This window comes from Pseudophryne corroboree, unplaced genomic scaffold (assembly GCF_028390025.1).
Source record: "Pseudophryne corroboree isolate aPseCor3 unplaced genomic scaffold, aPseCor3.hap2 scaffold_2852, whole genome shotgun sequence".
In the NCBI taxonomy this organism is placed as follows: Eukaryota; Metazoa; Chordata; class Amphibia; order Anura; family Myobatrachidae; genus Pseudophryne; species Pseudophryne corroboree.
In genome coordinates this window covers 3,699-20,857 of record NW_026969517.1, presented here as the reverse complement: position 1 = coordinate 20,857, position 17,159 = coordinate 3,699, and the positions used below count along the sequence as shown (strand labels likewise).

Sequence of the window (17,159 nt, the reverse complement as noted above, 5' to 3'; positions counted from 1 at the left end):
TCAATGCTGCAAAGTGCTCCAGTGGCGCAATTGGTCAGCGCGCAGTACTAATAAGACAATATCTGTTGAGCAATGCTGAGGTTGTGAGTTCAAGCCTCACCTGGAGCATCTTTGTATACTGTTTTTTTTTCCTTTTCTTATGTCATTAGTCATTGATTATAAACTGCTACCTTAATATTTAATATGATATTACAAAGGATGGAAGAAAGAAAGAAAAAACACAAACATGATTGTGCATTTAAGTTGTCAGCACACATCTGCTTTGGTTCAAATGCACTGCATATCTTCCTTCAGTCAGCTAACGAAACAGCAATGGAAAAGATTAACATACTGTTGGTAAAGCAGTTGCATCAAATTGATTTTCTGCAATATAGCATGATAATCCATACTGACAGCTCTGGATAGTACCAGCACATTTCATGCTGGACTTGGTAATGCAAAGAACACAGTAAACAGCTTCACTTTTTTTCAAAAATAAATAATTGACTATTAAAAACCTATCAGTCTTAAATAAAGACATCAGTAAGCAGCACTGGCATAATGGATAAGGCACTGTTCTCCTAAGCCAGTGGTTGTGGGTTTAAGTCCTGTCTGAGTTGGAAGTCATTACAGCAAGTGTCTCATCACTAGAGTTGATATTTTATCCTTGCTTCAACTGTAAAACAGTCTTGCAGTGTTTAGCTTGTAAAAAAATGACCACAGAAGCTAAAATATGACATTAATTATGATAACATTGTTGTTGTTGTTGTTGTTTTTTAAACCTTTTCTATCACCGTGGACAGCTTATTCAAGTGCCATCTGGCATGCATGTTCCTTTGTTGCTCATCATTCATCACCAAAAATGATTTTCTTTTTCAATTCTTATGACTGTACTGATTGTATTGAATAAAATCCACATCTAGCATAACCAATTAATGCTGCAAAGTGCTCCAGTGGCGCAATTGGTCAGCGCGCAGTACTTATAAGACAGTATCTGTTGAGCAATGCCGAGGTTGTGAGTTCAAGCCTCACCTGGAGCATCTTTGTACACTGTTTTTTTCCTTTTCTTATGTCATTAGTCATTGATTATAAACTGCTACCTTAATATTTAATATGATATTACAAAGGATGGAAGAAAGAAAGAAAAAACTCAAACATGATTGTGCATTTAAGTTGTCAGCACACATCTGCTTTGGTTCAAATGCACTGCATATCTTCCTTCAGTCAGCCAACAAAACAGCAATGGAAAAGATTAACATACTGTTGGTAAAGCAGTTGCATCAAATTCATTTTCTGCAATATAGCATGATAATCCATACTGACAGCTCTGGATAGTACCAGCACATTTCTTGCTGGACTTGGTAATGCAAAGAACACAGTAAACAGCTTCACTTTTTCCTCAAAAATAAATAATTGACTATTAAAAACCTAACAGTCTTAAATAAGAACATCAGTAAGCACCACTGGCATAATGAATAAGTCACTGCCCTCCTAAGCCAGGGGTTCCAAGTCCCATATGGGGTGGAAGTCATTACAGCAAGTGTCTCATCACTAGAGTTGATATTTTATCCTTGCTTCAACTGTAAAACAGTCTTGCAGGGTTTAGCTTGTAAAAAATGACCACACAAGCTAAAATATGACATTAATTATGATAACATTGTTGTTGTTGTTTTTTAAACCTTTTCTATCACCGTGGACAGCCTATTCAAGTGCCATCTGGCATGCATGTTCCTTTGTTGCTCATCATTCATCACCAAAAATGATTTTCTTTTTCAATTCTTATGACTGTACTGATTGTATTGAATAAAATCCACATCTAGCATAACCAATTAATGCTGCAAAGTGCTACAGTGGTGCAATTGGTCAGCGTGCAGTACTAATAAGACAGTATCTGTTAAACAATGCCGAGGTTGTGAGTTCAAGCCTCACCTGGAGCATCTTTGTATATTGTTTTTTTTTCCTTTTCTTATGTCATTAGTCATTGATTATAAACTGCTACCTTAATATTTAATATGATATTACAAAGGATGGAAGAAAGAAAGAAAAAACACAAACATGATAGTGCATTTAAGTTGTCAGCACACATCTGCTTTGGTTCAAATGCACTGCATATCTTCCTTCAGTCAGCCAACAAAACAGCAATGGAAAAGATTAACATACTGTTGGTAAAGCAGTTGCATCAAATTGATTTTCTGCAATATAGCATGATAATCCATACTGACAGCTCTGGATAGTACCAGCACATTTCTTGCTGGACTTGGTAATGCAAAGAACACGGTAAACAGCTTCACTTTTTTTCAAAAATAAATAATTGACTATTAAAAACCTATCAGTCTTAAATAAAGACATCAGTAAGCAGCACTGGCATAATGGATAAGGCACTGTTCTCCTAAGCCAGTGGTTGTGGGTTTAAGTCCCGTCTGAGTTGGAAGTCATTACAGCAAGTGTCTCATCACTAGAGTTGATATTTTATCCTGGCTTCAACTGTAAAACAGTCTTGCAGGGTTTAGCTTGTAAAAAATGACCACAGAAGCTAAAATATGACATTAATTATGATAACATTGTTGTTGTTGTTGTTTTTTAAACCTTTTCTATCACCGTGGACAGCTTATTCAAGTGCCATCTGGCATGCATGTTCCTTTGTTGCTCATCATTCATCACCAAAAATGATTTTCTTTTTCAATTCTTATTACTGTACTGACTGTATTGAATAAAATCCACATCTAGCATAACCAATTAATGCTGCAAAGTGCTCCAGTGGCGCAATTGGTCAGCGTGCAGTACTAATAAGACAGTATCTGTTGAGCAATGCCGAGGTTGTGAGTTCAAGCCTCACCTGGAGCATCTTTGTATACTGTTTTTTTTCCTTTTCTTATGTCATTAGTCATTGATTATAAACTGCTACCTTAATATTTAATATGATATTACAAAGGATGGAAGAAAGAAAGAAAAAACACAAACATGATTGTGCATTTAAGTTGTCAGCACACATCTGCTTTGGTTCAAATGCACTGCATATCTTCCTTCAGTCAGCCAACAAAACAGCAATGGAAAAGATTAACATACTGTTGGTAAAGCAGTTGCATCAAATTGATTTTCTGCAATATAGCATGATAATCCATACTGACAGCTCTGGATAGTACCAGCACATTTCTTGCTGGACTTGGTAATGCAAAGAACACGGTAAACAGCTTCACTTTTTTTCAAAAATAAATAATTGACTATTAAAAACCTATCAGTCTTAAACAAAGACATCAGTAAGCACCACTGGCATAATGGATAAGGCACTGTTCTCCTAAGCCAGTGGTTGTGGGTTTAAGTCCCGTCTGAGTTGGAAGTCATTACAGCAAGTGTCTCATCACTAGAGTTGATATTTTATCCTTGCTTTAACTGTAAAACAGTCTTGCAGTGTTTAGCTTGTAAAAAATGACCACAGAAGCTAAAATATGACATTAATTATGATAACATTGTTGTTGTTGTTGTTGTTGTTGTTTTTTAAACCTTTTCTATCACCGTGGACAGCTTATTCAAGTGCCATCTGGCATGCATGTTCCTTTGTTGCTCATCATTCATCACCAAAAATGATTTTCTTTTTCAATTCTTATGACTATACTGATTGTATTGAATAAAATCCACATCTAGCATAACCAATTAATGCTGCAAAGTGCTCCAGTGGCGCAATTGGTCAGCGCGCAGTACTTATAAGACAGTATCTGTTGAGCAATGCCGAGGTTGTGAGTTCAAGCCTCACCTGGAGCATCTTTGTACACTGTTTTTTTTCCTTTTCTTATGTCATTAGTCATTGATTATAAACTGCTACCTTAATATTTAATATGATATTACAAAGGATGGAAGAAAGAAAGAAAAAACTCAAACATGATTGTGCATTTAAGTTGTCAGCACACATCTGCTTTGGTTCAAATGCACTGCATATCTTCCTTCAGTCAGCCAACAAAACAGCAATGGAAAAGATTAACATACTGTTGGTAAAGCAGTTGCATCAAATTGATTTTCTGCAATATAGCATGATAATCCATACTGACAGCTCTGGATAGTACCAGCACATTTCTTGCTGGACTTGGTAATGCAAAGAACACAGTAAACAGCTTCACTTTTTTTCAAAAATAAATAATTGACTATTAAAAACCTATCAGTCTTAAATAAGGACATCAGTAAGCACCACTGGCATAATGGATAAGGCACTGTTCTCCTAAACCAGGGGTTCCAAGTCCCATATGGGGTGGAAGTCATTACAGCAAGTGTCTCATCACTAGAGTTGACATTTTATCCTTGCTTCAACTGTAAAACAGTCTTGCAGGGTTTAGCTTGTGAAAAAGTGACCACAGAAGCTAAAATATGACATTAATTATGATAACATTGTTGTTGCTGTTTTTTAAACCTTTTCTATCACCGTGGACAGCTTATTCAAGTGCCATCTGGCATGCATGTTCCTTTGTTGCTCATCATTCATCACCAAAAATGATTTTCTTTTTCAATTCTTATGACTGTACTGATTGTATTGAATAAAATCCACATCTAGCATAACCAATTAATGCTGCAAAGTGCTCCAGTGGCGCAATTGGTCAGCGCGCAGTACTAATAATACAGTATCTGTTGACCAAGGCCGAGGTTGTGAGTTCAAGCCTCACCTGGAGCATCTTTGTATACTGTTTTTTTTTCCTTTTCTTATGTCATTAGTCATTGATAATAAACTGCTACCTTAATATTTAATATGATATTACAAAGGATGGAAGAAAGAAAGAAAAACACAAACATGATTGTGCATTTAAGTTGTCAGCACACATCTGCTTTGGTTCAAATGCACTGCATATCTACCTTTAGTCAGCCAACAAAACAGCAATGGAAAAGATTAACATACTGTTGGTAAAGCAGTTGCATCAAATTGATTTTCTGCAATATAGCATGATAATCCATACTGACAGCTCTGGATAGTACCAGCACATTTCTTGCTGGACTTGGTAATGTAAAGAGTACAGTAAACAGCTTCACTTTTTTTCAAAAATAAATAATTGACTATTAAATACCTATCAGTCTTAAATAAGGACATCAGTAAGCACCACTGGCATAATGGATAAGTCACTGCCCTCCTAAGCCAGGGGTTCCAAGTCCCATATGGGGTGGAAGTCATTACAGCAAGTGTCTCATCACTAGAGTTGATATTTTATCCTTGCTTCAACTGTAAAACAGTCTTGCAGTGTTTAGCTTGTAAAAAATGACCACAGAAGCTAAAATATGACATTAATTATGATAACATTGTTGTTGTTGTTGTTGTTGTTTAAACCTTTTCTATCACCGTGGACAGCTTATTCAAGTGCCATCTGGCATGCATGTTCCTTTGTTGCTCATCATTCATCACCAAAAATGATTTTCTTTTTCAATTCTTATGACTGTACTGATTGTATTGAATAAAATCCACATCTAGCATAACCAATTAATGCTGAAAAGTGATCCAGTGGCGCAATTGGTCAGCGCACAGTACTTTTAAGACAGTATCTGTTGAGCAATGCCGAGGTCGTGAGTTCAAGCCTCACCTGGAGCATCTTTGAATACTTTTTGTTTCCTTTTCTTATGTCATTAGTCATTGATTATAAATTGCTACCTTAATATTTAATATGATATTACAAAGGATGGAAGAAAGAAAGAAAAAACACAACCATGATTGTGCATTTAAGTTGTCAGCACACATCTGCTTTGGTTCAAATGCACTGCATATCTTCCTTCAGTCAGCCAACAAAACAGCAATGGAAAAGATTAACATACTGTTGGTAAAGCAGTTACATCAAATTGATTTTCTGCAATATAGCATGATAATCCATACTGACAGCTCTGGATAGTACCAGCACATTTCTTGCTGGACTTGGTAATGCAAAGAACACAGTAAACAGCTTCACTTTTTTTCAAAAATAAACAATTGACTATTAAAAACCTATCAGTCTTAAATAAGGACATCAGTAAGCACCACTGGCATAATGGATAAGGCACTGTTCTCCTAAGCAAGGGGTTCCAAGTCCCATATGGGGTGGAAGTCATTACAGCAAGTGTCTCATCACTAGAGTTGATATTTTATCCTTGCTTCAACTGTAAAACAGTCTTGCAGGGTTTAGCTTGTAAAAAATGACCACACAAGCTAAAATATGACATTAATTATGATAACATTGTTGTTGTTGTTTTTTAAACCTTTTCTATCACCGTGGACAGCTTATTCAAGTGCCATCTGGCATGCATGTTCCTTTGTTGCTCATCATTCATCACCAAAAATGATTTTCTTTTTCAATTCTTATGACTGTACTGATTGTATTGAATAAAATCCACATCTAGCATAACCAATCAATGCTGCAAAGTGCTCCAGTGGCGCAATTGGTCAGCGCGCAGTACCAATAAGACAATATCTGTTGAGCAATGCTGAGGTTGTGAGTTCAAGCCTCACCTGGAGCATCTTTGTATACTGTTTTTTTTTCCTTTTCTTATGTCATTAGTCATTGATTATAAACTGCTACCTTAATATTTAATATGATATTACAAAGGATGGAAGAAAGAAAGAAAAAACACAAACATGATTGTGCATTTAAGTTGTCAGCACACATCTGCTTTGGTTCAAATGCACTGCATATCTTCCTTCAGTCAGCTAACGAAACAGCAATGGAAAAGATTAACATACTGTTGGTAAAGCAGTTGCATCAAATTGATTTTCTGCAATATAGCATGATAATCCATACTGACAGCTCTGGATAGTACCAGCACATTTCTTGCTGGACTTGGTAATGCAAAGAACACAGTAAACAGCTTCACTTTTTTTCAAAAATAAATAATTGACTATTAAAAACCTATCAGTCTTAAATAAAGACATCAGTAAGCAGCACTGGCATAATGGATAAGGCACTGTTCTCCTAAGCCAGTGGTTGTGGGTTTAAGTCCTGTCTGAGTTGGAAGTCATTACAGCAAGTGTCTCATCACTAGAGTTGATATTTTATCCTTGCTTCAACTGTAAAACAGTCTTGCAGGGTTTAGCTTGTAAAAAATGACCACACAAGCTAAAATATGACATTAATTATGATAACATTGTTGTTGTTGTTTTTTAAACCTTTTCTATCACCGTGGACAGCCTATTCAAGTGCCATCTGGCATGCATGTTCCTTTGTTGCTCATCATTCATCACCAAAAATGATTTTCTTTTTCAATTCTTATGACTGTACTGATTGTATTGAATAAAATCCACATCTAGCATAACCAATTAATGCTGCAAAGTGCTCCAGTGGCGCAATTGGTCAGCGCGCAGTACTTATAAGACAGTATCTGTTGAGCAATGCCGAGGTTGTGAGTTCAAGCCTCACCTGGAGCATCTTTGTACACTGTTTTTTTCCTTTTCTTATGTCATTAGTCATTGATTATAAACTGCTACCTTAATATTTAATATGATATTACAAAGGATGGAAGAAAGAAAGAAAAAACTCAAACATGATTGTGCATTTAAGTTGTCAGCACACATCTGCTTTGGTTCAAATGCACTGCATATCTTCCTTCAGTCAGCCAACAAAACAGCAATGGAAAAGATTAACATACTGTTGGTAAAGCAGTTGCATCAAATTGATTTTCTGCAATATAGCATGATAATCCATACTGACAGCTCTGGATAGTACCAGCACATTTCTTGCTGGACTTGGTAATGCAAAGAACACAGTAAACAGCTTCACTTTTTCCTCAAAAATAAATAATTGACTATTAAAAACCTAACAGTCTTAAATAAGAACATCAGTAAGCACCACTGGCATAATGGATAAGTCACTGCCCTCCTAAGCCAGGGGTTCCAAGTCCCATATGGGGTGGAAGTCATTACAGCAAGTGTCTCATCACTAGAGTTGATATTTTATCCTTGCTTCAACTGTAAAACAGTCTTGCAGGGTTTAGCTTGTAAAAAATGACCACACAAGCTAAAATATGACATTAATTATGATAACATTGTTGTTGTTGTTTTTTAAACCTTTTCTATCACCGTGGACAGCCTATTCAAGTGCCATCTGGCATGCATGTTCCTTTGTTGCTCATCATTCATCACCAAAAATGATTTTCTTTTTCAATTCTTATGACTGTACTGATTGTATTGAATAAAATCCACATCTAGCATAACCAATTAATGCTGCAAAGTGCTCCAGTGGCGCAATTGGTCAGCGTGCAGAACTAATAAGACAGTATCTGTTAAACAATGCCGAGGTTGTGAGTTCAAGCCTCACCTGGAGCATCTTTGTATATTGTTTTTTTTTCCTTTTCTTATGTCATTAGTCATTGATTATAAACTGCTACCTTAATATTTAATATGATATTACAAAGGATGGAAGAAAGAAAGAAAAAACACAAACATGATAGTGCATTTAAGTTGTCAGCACACATCTGCTTTGGTTCAAATGCACTGCATATCTTCCTTCAGTCAGCCAACAAAACAGCAATGGAAAAGATTAACATACTGTTGGTAAAGCAGTTGCATCAAATTGATTTTCTGCAATATAGCATGATAATCCATACTGACAGCTCTGGATAGTACCAGCACATTTCTTGCTGGACTTGGTAATGCAAAGAACACGGTAAACAGCTTCACTTTTTTTCAAAAATAAATAATTGACTATTAAAAACCTATCAGTCTTAAATAAAGACATCAGTAAGCAGCACTGGCATAATGGATAAGGCACTGTTCTCCTAAGCCAGTGGTTGTGGGTTTAAGTCCCGTCTGAGTTGGAAGTCATTACAGCAAGTGTCTCATCACTAGAGTTGATATTTTATCCTTGCTTCAACTGTAAAACAGTCTTGCAGTGTTTAGCTTGTAAAAAATGACCACAGAAGCTAAAATATGACATTAATTATGATAACATTGTTGTTGTTGTTTTTTAAACCTTTTCTATCACCGTGGACAGCCTATTCAAGTGCCATCTGGCAAGCATGTTCCTTTGTTGCTCATCATTCATCACCAAAAATTATTTTCTTTTTCAATTCTTATGACTGTACTGATTGTATTGAAATTAATCCACATCTAGCATAACCAATTAATGCTGCAAAGTGCTCCAGTGGCGCAATTGGTCAGCACGCGGTACTTATAAGACAGTATCTGTTGAGCAATGGTGAGGTTGTGAGTTTAAGCCTCACCCGGAGTATCTTTGTATACTGTTTTTTTTTTCCTTTTCTTATGTCATTAGTCATTGATTATAAACTGCTACCTTAATATTTAATATGATATTACAAAGGATGGAAGAAAGAAAGAAAAAACACAAACATGATTGTGCATTTAAGTTGTCAGCACACATCTGCTTTGGTTCAAATGCACTGCATATCTTCCTTCAGTCAGCCAACAAAACAGCAATGGAAAAGATTAACATACTGTTGGTAAAGCCGTTGCATCAAATTGATTTTCTGCAATATAGCATGATAATCCATACTGACAGCTCTGGATAGTACCAGCACATTTCTTGCTGGACTTGGTAATGCAAAGAACACAGTAAACAGCTTCACTTTTTCCTCAAAAATAAATAATTGACTATTAAAAACCTAACAGTCTTAAATAAGAACATCAGTAAGCACCACTGGCATAATGGATAAGTCACTGCCCTCCTAAGCCAGGGGTTCCAAGTCCCATATGGGGTGGAAGTCATTACAGCAAGTGTCTCATCACTAGAGTTGATATTTTATCCTGGCTTCAACTATAAAACAGTCTTGCAGGGTTTAGCTTGTAAAAAATGACCACAGAAGCTAAAATATGACATTAATTATGATAACATTGTTGTTGTTGTTGTTGTTTTTTAAACCTTTTCTATCACCGTGTACAGCTTATTCAAGTGCCATCTGGCATGCATGTTCCTTTGTTGCTCATCATTCTTCACCAAACATGATTTTCTTTTTCAATTCTTATTACTGTACTGATTGTATTGAATAAAATCCACATCTAGCATAACCAATTAATGCTGCAAAGTGCTCCAGTGGCGCAATTGGTCAGCGTGCAGTACTAATAAGACAGTATCTGTTGAGCAATGCCGAGGTTGTGAGTTCAAGCCTCACCTGGAGCATCTTTGTATACTGTTTTTTTTTCCTTTTCTTATGTCATTAGTCATTGATTATAAACTGCTACCTTAATATTTAATATGATATTACAAAGGATGGAAGAAAGAAAGAAAAAACACAAACATGATTGTGCATTTAAGTTGTCAGCACACATCTGCTTTGGTTCAAATGCACTGCATATCTTCCTTCAGTCAGCCAACAAAACAGCAATGGAAAAGATTAACATACTGTTGGTAAAGCAGTTGCATCAAATTGATTTTCTGCAATATAGCATGATAATCCATACTGACAGCTCTGGATAGTACCAGCACATTTCTTGCTGGACTTGGTAATGCAAAGAACACGGTAAACAGCTTCACTTTTTTTCAAAAATAAATAATTGACTATTAAAAACCTATCAGTCTTAAATAAAGACATCAGTAAGCACCACTGGCATAATGGATAAGGCACTGTTCTCCTAAGCCAGTGGTTGTGGGTTTAAGTCCCGTCTGAGTTGGAAGTCATTACAGCAAGTGTCTCATCACTAGAGTTGATATTTTATCCTTGCTTTAACTATAAAACAGTCTTGCAGTGTTTAGCTTGTAAAAAATGACCACAGAAGCTAAAATATGACATTAATTATGATAACATTGTTGTTGTTGTTGTTTTTTAAACCTTTTCTATCACCGTGGACAGCTTATTCAAGTGCCATCTGGCATGCATGTTCCTTTGTTGCTCAACATTCATCACCAAAAATTATTTTCTTTTTCAATTCTTATGACTGTACTGATTGTATTGAAATGAATCCACATCTAGCATAACCAATGAATGCTGCAAAGTGCTCCAGTGGCGCAATTGGTCAGCACGCGGTACTTATAAGACAGTATCTGTTGAGCAATGGTGAGGTTGTGAGTTTAAGCCTCACCTGGAGTATCTTTGTATACTGTTTTTTTTTCCTTTTCTTATGTCATTAGTCATTGATTATAAACTGCTACCTTAATATTTAATATGATATTACAAAGGATGGAAGAAAGAAAGAAAAAACACAAACATGATTGTGCATTTAAGTTGTCAGCACACATCTGCTTTGGTTCAAATGCACTGCATATCTTCCTTCAGTCAGCCAACAAAACAGCAATGGAAAAGATTAACATACTGTTGGTAAAGCAGTTGCATCAAATTGATTTTCTGCAATATAGCATGATAATCCATACTGACAGCTCTGGATAGTACCAGCACATTTCTTGCTGGACTTGGTAATGCAAAGAACACAGTAAACAGCTTCACTTTTTCCTCAAAAATAAATAATTGACTATTAAAAACCTAACAGTCTTAAATAAGAACATCAGTAAGCACCACTGGCATAATGGATAAGTCACTGCCCTCCTAAGCCAGGGGTTCCAAGTCCCATATGGGGTGGAAGTCATTACAGCAAGTGTCTCATCACTAGAGTTGATATTTTATCCTGGCTTCAACTATAAAACAGTCTTGCAGGGTTTAGCTTGTAAAAAATGACCACAGAAGCTAAAATATGACATTAATTATGATAACATTGTTGTTGTTGTTTTTTAAACCTTTTCTATCACCGTGGACAGCTTATTCAAGTGCCATCTGGCATGCATGTTCCTTTGTTGCTCATCATTCATCACCAAACATGATTTTCTTTTTCAATTCTTATTACTGTACTGATTGTATTGAATAAAATCCACATCTAGCATAACCAATTAATGCTGCAAAGTGCTCCAGTGGCGCAATTGGTCAGCGTGCAGTACTAATAAGACAGTATCTGTTAAGCAATGCCGAGGTTGTGAGTTCAAGCCTCACCTGGAGCATCTTTGTATACTGTTTTTTTTCCCTTTTCTTATGTCATTAGTCATTGATTATAAACTGCTACCTTAATATTTAATATGATATTACAAAGGATGGAAGAAAGAAAGAAAAAACACAAACATGATTGTGCATTTAAGTTGTCAGCACACATCTGCTTTGGTTCAAATGCACTGCACATCTTCCTTCAGTCAGCCAACAAAACAGCAATGGAAAAGATTAACATACTGTTGGTAAAGCAGTTGCATCAAATTGATTTTCTGCAATATAGCATGATAATCCATACTGACAGCTCTGGATAGTACCAGCACATTTCTTGCTGGACTTGGTAATGCAAAGAACACGGTAAACAGCTTCACTTTTTTTCAAAAATAAATAATTGACTATTAAAAACCTATCAGTCTTAAATAAAGACATCAGTAAGCACCACTGGCATAATTGATAAGGCACTGTTCTCCTAAGCCAGTGGTTGTGGGTTTAAGTCCCGTCTGAGTTGGAAGTCATTACAGCAAGTGTCTCATCACTAGAGTTGATATTTTATCCTTGCTTTAACTGTAAAACAGCCTTGCAGTGTTTAGCTTGTAAAAAATGACCACAGAAGCTAAAATATGACATTAATTATGATAACATTGTTGTTGTTGTTGTTGTTGTTGTTTTTTAAACCTTTTCTATCACCGTGGACAGCTTATTCAAGTGCCATCTGGCATGCATGTTCCTTTGTTGCTCATCATTCATCACCAAAAATGATTTTCTTTTTCAATTCTTATGACTGTACTGATTGTATTGAATAAAATCCACATCTAGCATAACCAATTAATGCTGCAAAGTGCTCCAGTGGCGCAATTGGTCAGCGCGCAGTACTTATAAGACAGTATCTGTTGAGCAATGCCGAGGTTGTGAGTTCAAGCCTCACCTGGAGCATCTTTGTACACTGTTTTTTTTCCTTTTCTTATGTCATTAGTCATTGATTATAAACTGCTACCTTAATATTTAATGTGATATTACAAAGGATGGAAGAAAGAAAGAAAAAACTCAAACATGATTGTGCATTTAAGTTGTCAGCACACATCTGCTTTGGTTCAAATGCACTGCATATCTTCCTTCAGTCAGCCAACAAAACAGCAATGGAAAAGATTAACATACTGTTGGTAAAGCAGTTGCATCAAATTGATTTTCTGCAATATAGCATGATAATCCATACTGACAGCTCTGGATAGTACCAGCACATTTCTTGCTGGACTTGGTAATGCAAAGAACACGGTAAACAGCTTCACTTTTTCCTCAAAAATAAATAATTGACTATTAAAAACCTAACAGTCTTAAATAAGAACATCAGTAAGCACCACTGGCATAATGGATAAGTCACTGCCCTCCTAAGCCAGGGGTTCCAAGTCCCATATGGGGTGGAAGTCATTACAGCAAGTGTCTCATCACTAGAGTTGATATTTTACCCTTGCTTCAACTGTAAAACAGTCTTGCAGGGTTTAGCTTGTAAAAAATGACCACAGAAGCTAAAATATGACATTAATTATGATAACATTGTTGTTGTTGTTTTTTAAACCTTTTTTTATCACCGTGGACAGCTTATTCAAGTGCCATCTGGCATGTATGTTCCTTTGTTGCTCATCATTCATCACCAAAAATGATTTTCTTTTTCAATTCTTATGACTGTACTGATTGTATTGAATAAAATCCACATCTAGCATAACCAATTAATGCTGCAAAGTGCTCCAGTGGCGCAATTGGTCAGCGTGCAGTACTAATAAGACAGTATCTGTTAAGCAATGCCGAGGTTGTGAGTTCAAGCCTCACCTGGAGCATCTTTGTATATTGTTTTTTTTTCCTTTTCTTATGTCATTAGTCATTGATTATAAACTGCTACCTTAATATTTAATACGATATTACAAAGGATGGAAGAAAGAAAGAAAAAACACAAACATGATTGTGCATTTAAGTTGTCAGCACACATCTGCTTTGGTTCAAATGCACTGCATATCTTCCTTCAGTCAGCCAACAAAACAGCAATGGAAAAGATTAACATACTGTTGGTAAAGCAGTTGCATCAAATTGATTTTCTGCAATATAGCATGATAATCCATACTGACAGCTCTGGATAGTACCAGCACATTTCTTGCTGGACTTGGTAATGCAAAGAACACGGTAAACAGCTTCACTTTTTTTCAAAAATAAATAATTGACTATTAAAAACCGATCAGTCTTAAATAAAGACATCAGTAAGCACCACTGGCATAATGGATAAGGCACTGTTCTCCTAAGCCAGTGGTTGTGGGTTTAAGTCCCGTCTGAGTTGGAAGTCATTACAGCAAGTGTCTCATCACTAGAGTTGATATTTTATCCTTGCTTCAACTATAAAACAGTCTTGCAGTGTTTAGCTTGTAAAAAATGACCACAGAAGCTAAAATATGACATTAATTATGATAACATTGTTGTTGTTGTTTTTTAAACCTTTTCTATCACCGTGGACAGCTTATTCAAGTGCCATCTGGCATGCATGTTCCTTTGTTGCTCAACATTCATCACCAAAAATTATTTTCTTTTTCAATTCTTATGACTGTACTGATTGTATTGAAATGAATCCACATCTAGCATAACCAATTAATGCTGCAAAGTGCTCCAGTGGCGCAATTGGTCAGCACGCGGTACTTATAAGACAGTATCTGTTGAGCAATGGTGAGGTTGTGAGTTTAAGCCTCACCTGGAGTATCTTTGTATACTGTTTTTTTTTTCCTTTTCTTATGTCATTAGTCATTGATTATAAACTGCTACCTTAATATTTAATATGATATTACAAAGGATGGAAGAAAGAAAGAAAAAACACAAACATGATTGTGCATTTAAGTTGTCAGCACACATCTGCTTTGGTTCAAATGCACTGCATATCTTCCTTCAGTCAGCCAACAAAACAGCAATGGAAAAGATTAACATACTGTTGGTAAAGCAGTTGCATCAAATTGATTTTCTGCAATATAGCATGATAATCCATACTGACAGCTCTGGATAGTACCAGCACATTTCTTGCTGGACTTGGTAATGCAAAGAACACAGTAAACAGCTTCACTTTTTCCTCAAAAATAAATAATTGACTATTAAAAACCTAACAGTCTTAAATAAGAACATCAGTAAGCACCACTGGCATAATGGATAAGTCACTGCCCTCCTAAGCCAGGGGTTCCAAGTCCCATATGGGGTGGAAGTCATTACAGCAAGTGTCTCATCACTAGAGTTGATATTTTATCCTGGCTTCAACTATAAAACAGTCTTGCAGGGTTTAGCTTGTAAAAAATGACCACAGAAGCTAAAATATGACATTAATTATGATAACATTGTTGTTGTTGTTTTTTTAAACCTTTTCTATCACCGTGGACAGCTTATTCAAGTGCCATCTGGCATGCATGTTCCTTTGTTGCTCATCATTCATCACCAAACATGATTTTCTTTTTCAATTCTTATTACTGTACTGATTGTATTGAATAAAATCCACATCTAGCATAACCAATTAATGCTGCAAAGTGCTCCAGTGGCGCAATTGGTCAGCGTGCAGTACTAATAAGACAGTATCTGTTGAGCAATGCCGAGGTTGTGAGTTCAAGCCTCACCTGGAGCATCTTTGTATACTGTTTTTTTTTCCTTTTCTTATGTCATTAGTCGTTGATTATAAACTGCTACCTTAATATTTAATATGATATTACAAAGGATGGAAGAAAGAAAGAAAAAACACAAACATGATTGTGCATTTAAGTTGTCAGCACACATCTGCTTTGGTTCAAATGCACTGCATATCTTCCTTCAGTCAGCCAACAAAACAGCAATGGAAAAGATTAACATACTGTTGGTAAAGCAGTTGCATCAAATTGATTTTCTGCAATATAGCATGATAATCCATACTGACAGCTCTGGATAGTACCAGCACATTTCTTGCTGGACTTGGTAATGCAAAGAACACGGTAAACAGCTTCACTTTTTTTCAAAAATAAATAATTGACTATTAAAAACCTATCAGTCTTAAATAAAGACATCAGTAAGCACCACTGGCATAATGGATAAGTCACTGCCCTCCTAAGCCAGGGGTTCCAAGTCCCATATGGGGTGGAAGTCATTACAGCAAGTGTCTCATCACTAGAGTTGATATTTTATCCTGGCTTCAACTGTAAAACAGTCTTGCAGGGTTTAGCTTGTAAAAAATGACCACAGAAGCTAAAATATGACATTAATTATGATAACATTGTTATTGTTGTTTTTTAAACCTTTTCTATCACCGTGGACAGCTTATTCAAGTGCCATCTGGCATGCATGTTCCTTTGTTGCTCATCATTCATCACCAAAAATGATTTTCTTTTTCAATTCTTATTACTGTACTGATTGTATTGAATAAAATCCACATCTAGCATAACCAGTTAATGCTGCAAAGTGATCCAGTGGCGCAATTGGTCAGCGTGCAGTACTAATAAGACAGTATCTGTTGAGCAATGCCGAGGTTGTGAGTTCAAGCCTCACCTGGAGCATCTTTGTATACTGTTTTTTTTTTCCTTTTCTTATGTCATTAGTCATTGATTATAAACTGCTACCTTAATATTTAATATGATATTACAAAGGATGGAAGAAAGAAAGAAAAAACACAAACATGATTGTGCATTTAAGTTGTCAGCACACATCTGCTTTGGTTCAAATGCACTGCATATCTTCCTTCAGTCAGCCAACAAAACAGCAATGGAAAAGATTAACATACTGTTGGTAAAGCAGTTGCATCAAATTGATTTTCTGCAATATAGCATGATAATCCATACTGACAGCTCTGGATAGTACCAGCACATTTCTTGCTGGACTTGGTAATGCAAAGAACACGGTAAACAGCTTCACTTTTTTTCAAAAATAAATAATTGACTATTAAAAACCTATCAGTCTTAAATAAAGACATCAGTAAGCACCACTGGCATAATGGATAAGGCACTGTTCTCCTAAGCAAGTGGTTGTGGGTTTAAGTCCCGTCTGAGTTGGAAGTCATTACAGCAAGTGTCTCATCACTAGAGTTGATATTTTATCCTTGCTTCAACTGTAAAACAGTCTTGCAGTGTTTAGCTTGTAAAAAATGACCACAGAAGCTAAAATATGACATTAATTATGATAACATTGTTGTTGTTGTTTTTTAAACCTTTTCTATCACCGTGGACAGCTTATTCAAGTGCCATCTGGCATGCATGTTCCTTTGTTGCTCATCATTCATCACCAAAAATGATTTTCTTTTTCAATTCTTATGACTGTACTGATTGTATTGAATAAAATCCACATCTAGC

At 36.0% G+C, this 17,159-nt stretch overlaps 13 non-coding genes across 13 annotated transcripts; all 13 read left to right on the top strand.

Annotated features, from left to right (window-relative positions):
- The first annotated feature begins 15 nt into the window (after positions 1 to 15).
- TRNAI-AAU (transfer RNA isoleucine (anticodon AAU)) lies at positions 16 to 108 on the top strand. Its single transcript is given in 2 exon segments — positions 16 to 53; positions 73 to 108. It is a non-coding gene; the product is annotated as a tRNA-Ile (tRNA).
- Positions 109 to 926: 818 nt separating this feature from the next.
- Positions 927 to 1,019, top strand: TRNAI-UAU (transfer RNA isoleucine (anticodon UAU)). The gene is given in 2 exon segments: positions 927 to 964; positions 984 to 1,019. It is a non-coding gene; the product is annotated as a tRNA-Ile (tRNA).
- Positions 1,020 to 2,730: 1,711 nt separating this feature from the next.
- TRNAI-AAU (transfer RNA isoleucine (anticodon AAU)) lies at positions 2,731 to 2,823 on the top strand. The gene is given in 2 exon segments: positions 2,731 to 2,768; positions 2,788 to 2,823. It is a non-coding gene; the product is annotated as a tRNA-Ile (tRNA).
- Positions 2,824 to 3,645: 822 nt separating this feature from the next.
- Positions 3,646 to 3,738, top strand: TRNAI-UAU (transfer RNA isoleucine (anticodon UAU)). Its single transcript is given in 2 exon segments — positions 3,646 to 3,683; positions 3,703 to 3,738. It is a non-coding gene; the product is annotated as a tRNA-Ile (tRNA).
- Positions 3,739 to 4,543: 805 nt separating this feature from the next.
- On the top strand, positions 4,544 to 4,636 carry TRNAI-AAU (transfer RNA isoleucine (anticodon AAU)). The gene is given in 2 exon segments: positions 4,544 to 4,581; positions 4,591 to 4,636. It is a non-coding gene; the product is annotated as a tRNA-Ile (tRNA).
- Positions 4,637 to 6,342: 1,706 nt separating this feature from the next.
- Positions 6,343 to 6,435, top strand: TRNAI-AAU (transfer RNA isoleucine (anticodon AAU)). Its single transcript is given in 2 exon segments — positions 6,343 to 6,380; positions 6,400 to 6,435. It is a non-coding gene; the product is annotated as a tRNA-Ile (tRNA).
- Positions 6,436 to 7,246: 811 nt separating this feature from the next.
- Positions 7,247 to 7,339, top strand: TRNAI-UAU (transfer RNA isoleucine (anticodon UAU)). Its single transcript is given in 2 exon segments — positions 7,247 to 7,284; positions 7,304 to 7,339. It is a non-coding gene; the product is annotated as a tRNA-Ile (tRNA).
- Positions 7,340 to 8,143: 804 nt separating this feature from the next.
- On the top strand, positions 8,144 to 8,236 carry TRNAI-AAU (transfer RNA isoleucine (anticodon AAU)). Its single transcript is given in 2 exon segments — positions 8,144 to 8,181; positions 8,201 to 8,236. It is a non-coding gene; the product is annotated as a tRNA-Ile (tRNA).
- Positions 8,237 to 9,953: 1,717 nt separating this feature from the next.
- Positions 9,954 to 10,046, top strand: TRNAI-AAU (transfer RNA isoleucine (anticodon AAU)). The gene is given in 2 exon segments: positions 9,954 to 9,991; positions 10,011 to 10,046. It is a non-coding gene; the product is annotated as a tRNA-Ile (tRNA).
- A 1,713-nt stretch (positions 10,047 to 11,759) lies between these two features.
- On the top strand, positions 11,760 to 11,852 carry TRNAI-AAU (transfer RNA isoleucine (anticodon AAU)). The gene is given in 2 exon segments: positions 11,760 to 11,797; positions 11,817 to 11,852. It is a non-coding gene; the product is annotated as a tRNA-Ile (tRNA).
- An 823-nt stretch (positions 11,853 to 12,675) lies between these two features.
- Positions 12,676 to 12,768, top strand: TRNAI-UAU (transfer RNA isoleucine (anticodon UAU)). Its single transcript is given in 2 exon segments — positions 12,676 to 12,713; positions 12,733 to 12,768. It is a non-coding gene; the product is annotated as a tRNA-Ile (tRNA).
- An 806-nt stretch (positions 12,769 to 13,574) lies between these two features.
- Positions 13,575 to 13,667, top strand: TRNAI-AAU (transfer RNA isoleucine (anticodon AAU)). The gene is given in 2 exon segments: positions 13,575 to 13,612; positions 13,632 to 13,667. It is a non-coding gene; the product is annotated as a tRNA-Ile (tRNA).
- A 1,712-nt stretch (positions 13,668 to 15,379) lies between these two features.
- TRNAI-AAU (transfer RNA isoleucine (anticodon AAU)) lies at positions 15,380 to 15,472 on the top strand. Its single transcript is given in 2 exon segments — positions 15,380 to 15,417; positions 15,437 to 15,472. It is a non-coding gene; the product is annotated as a tRNA-Ile (tRNA).
- Positions 15,473 to 17,159: the final 1,687 nt, after the last annotated feature.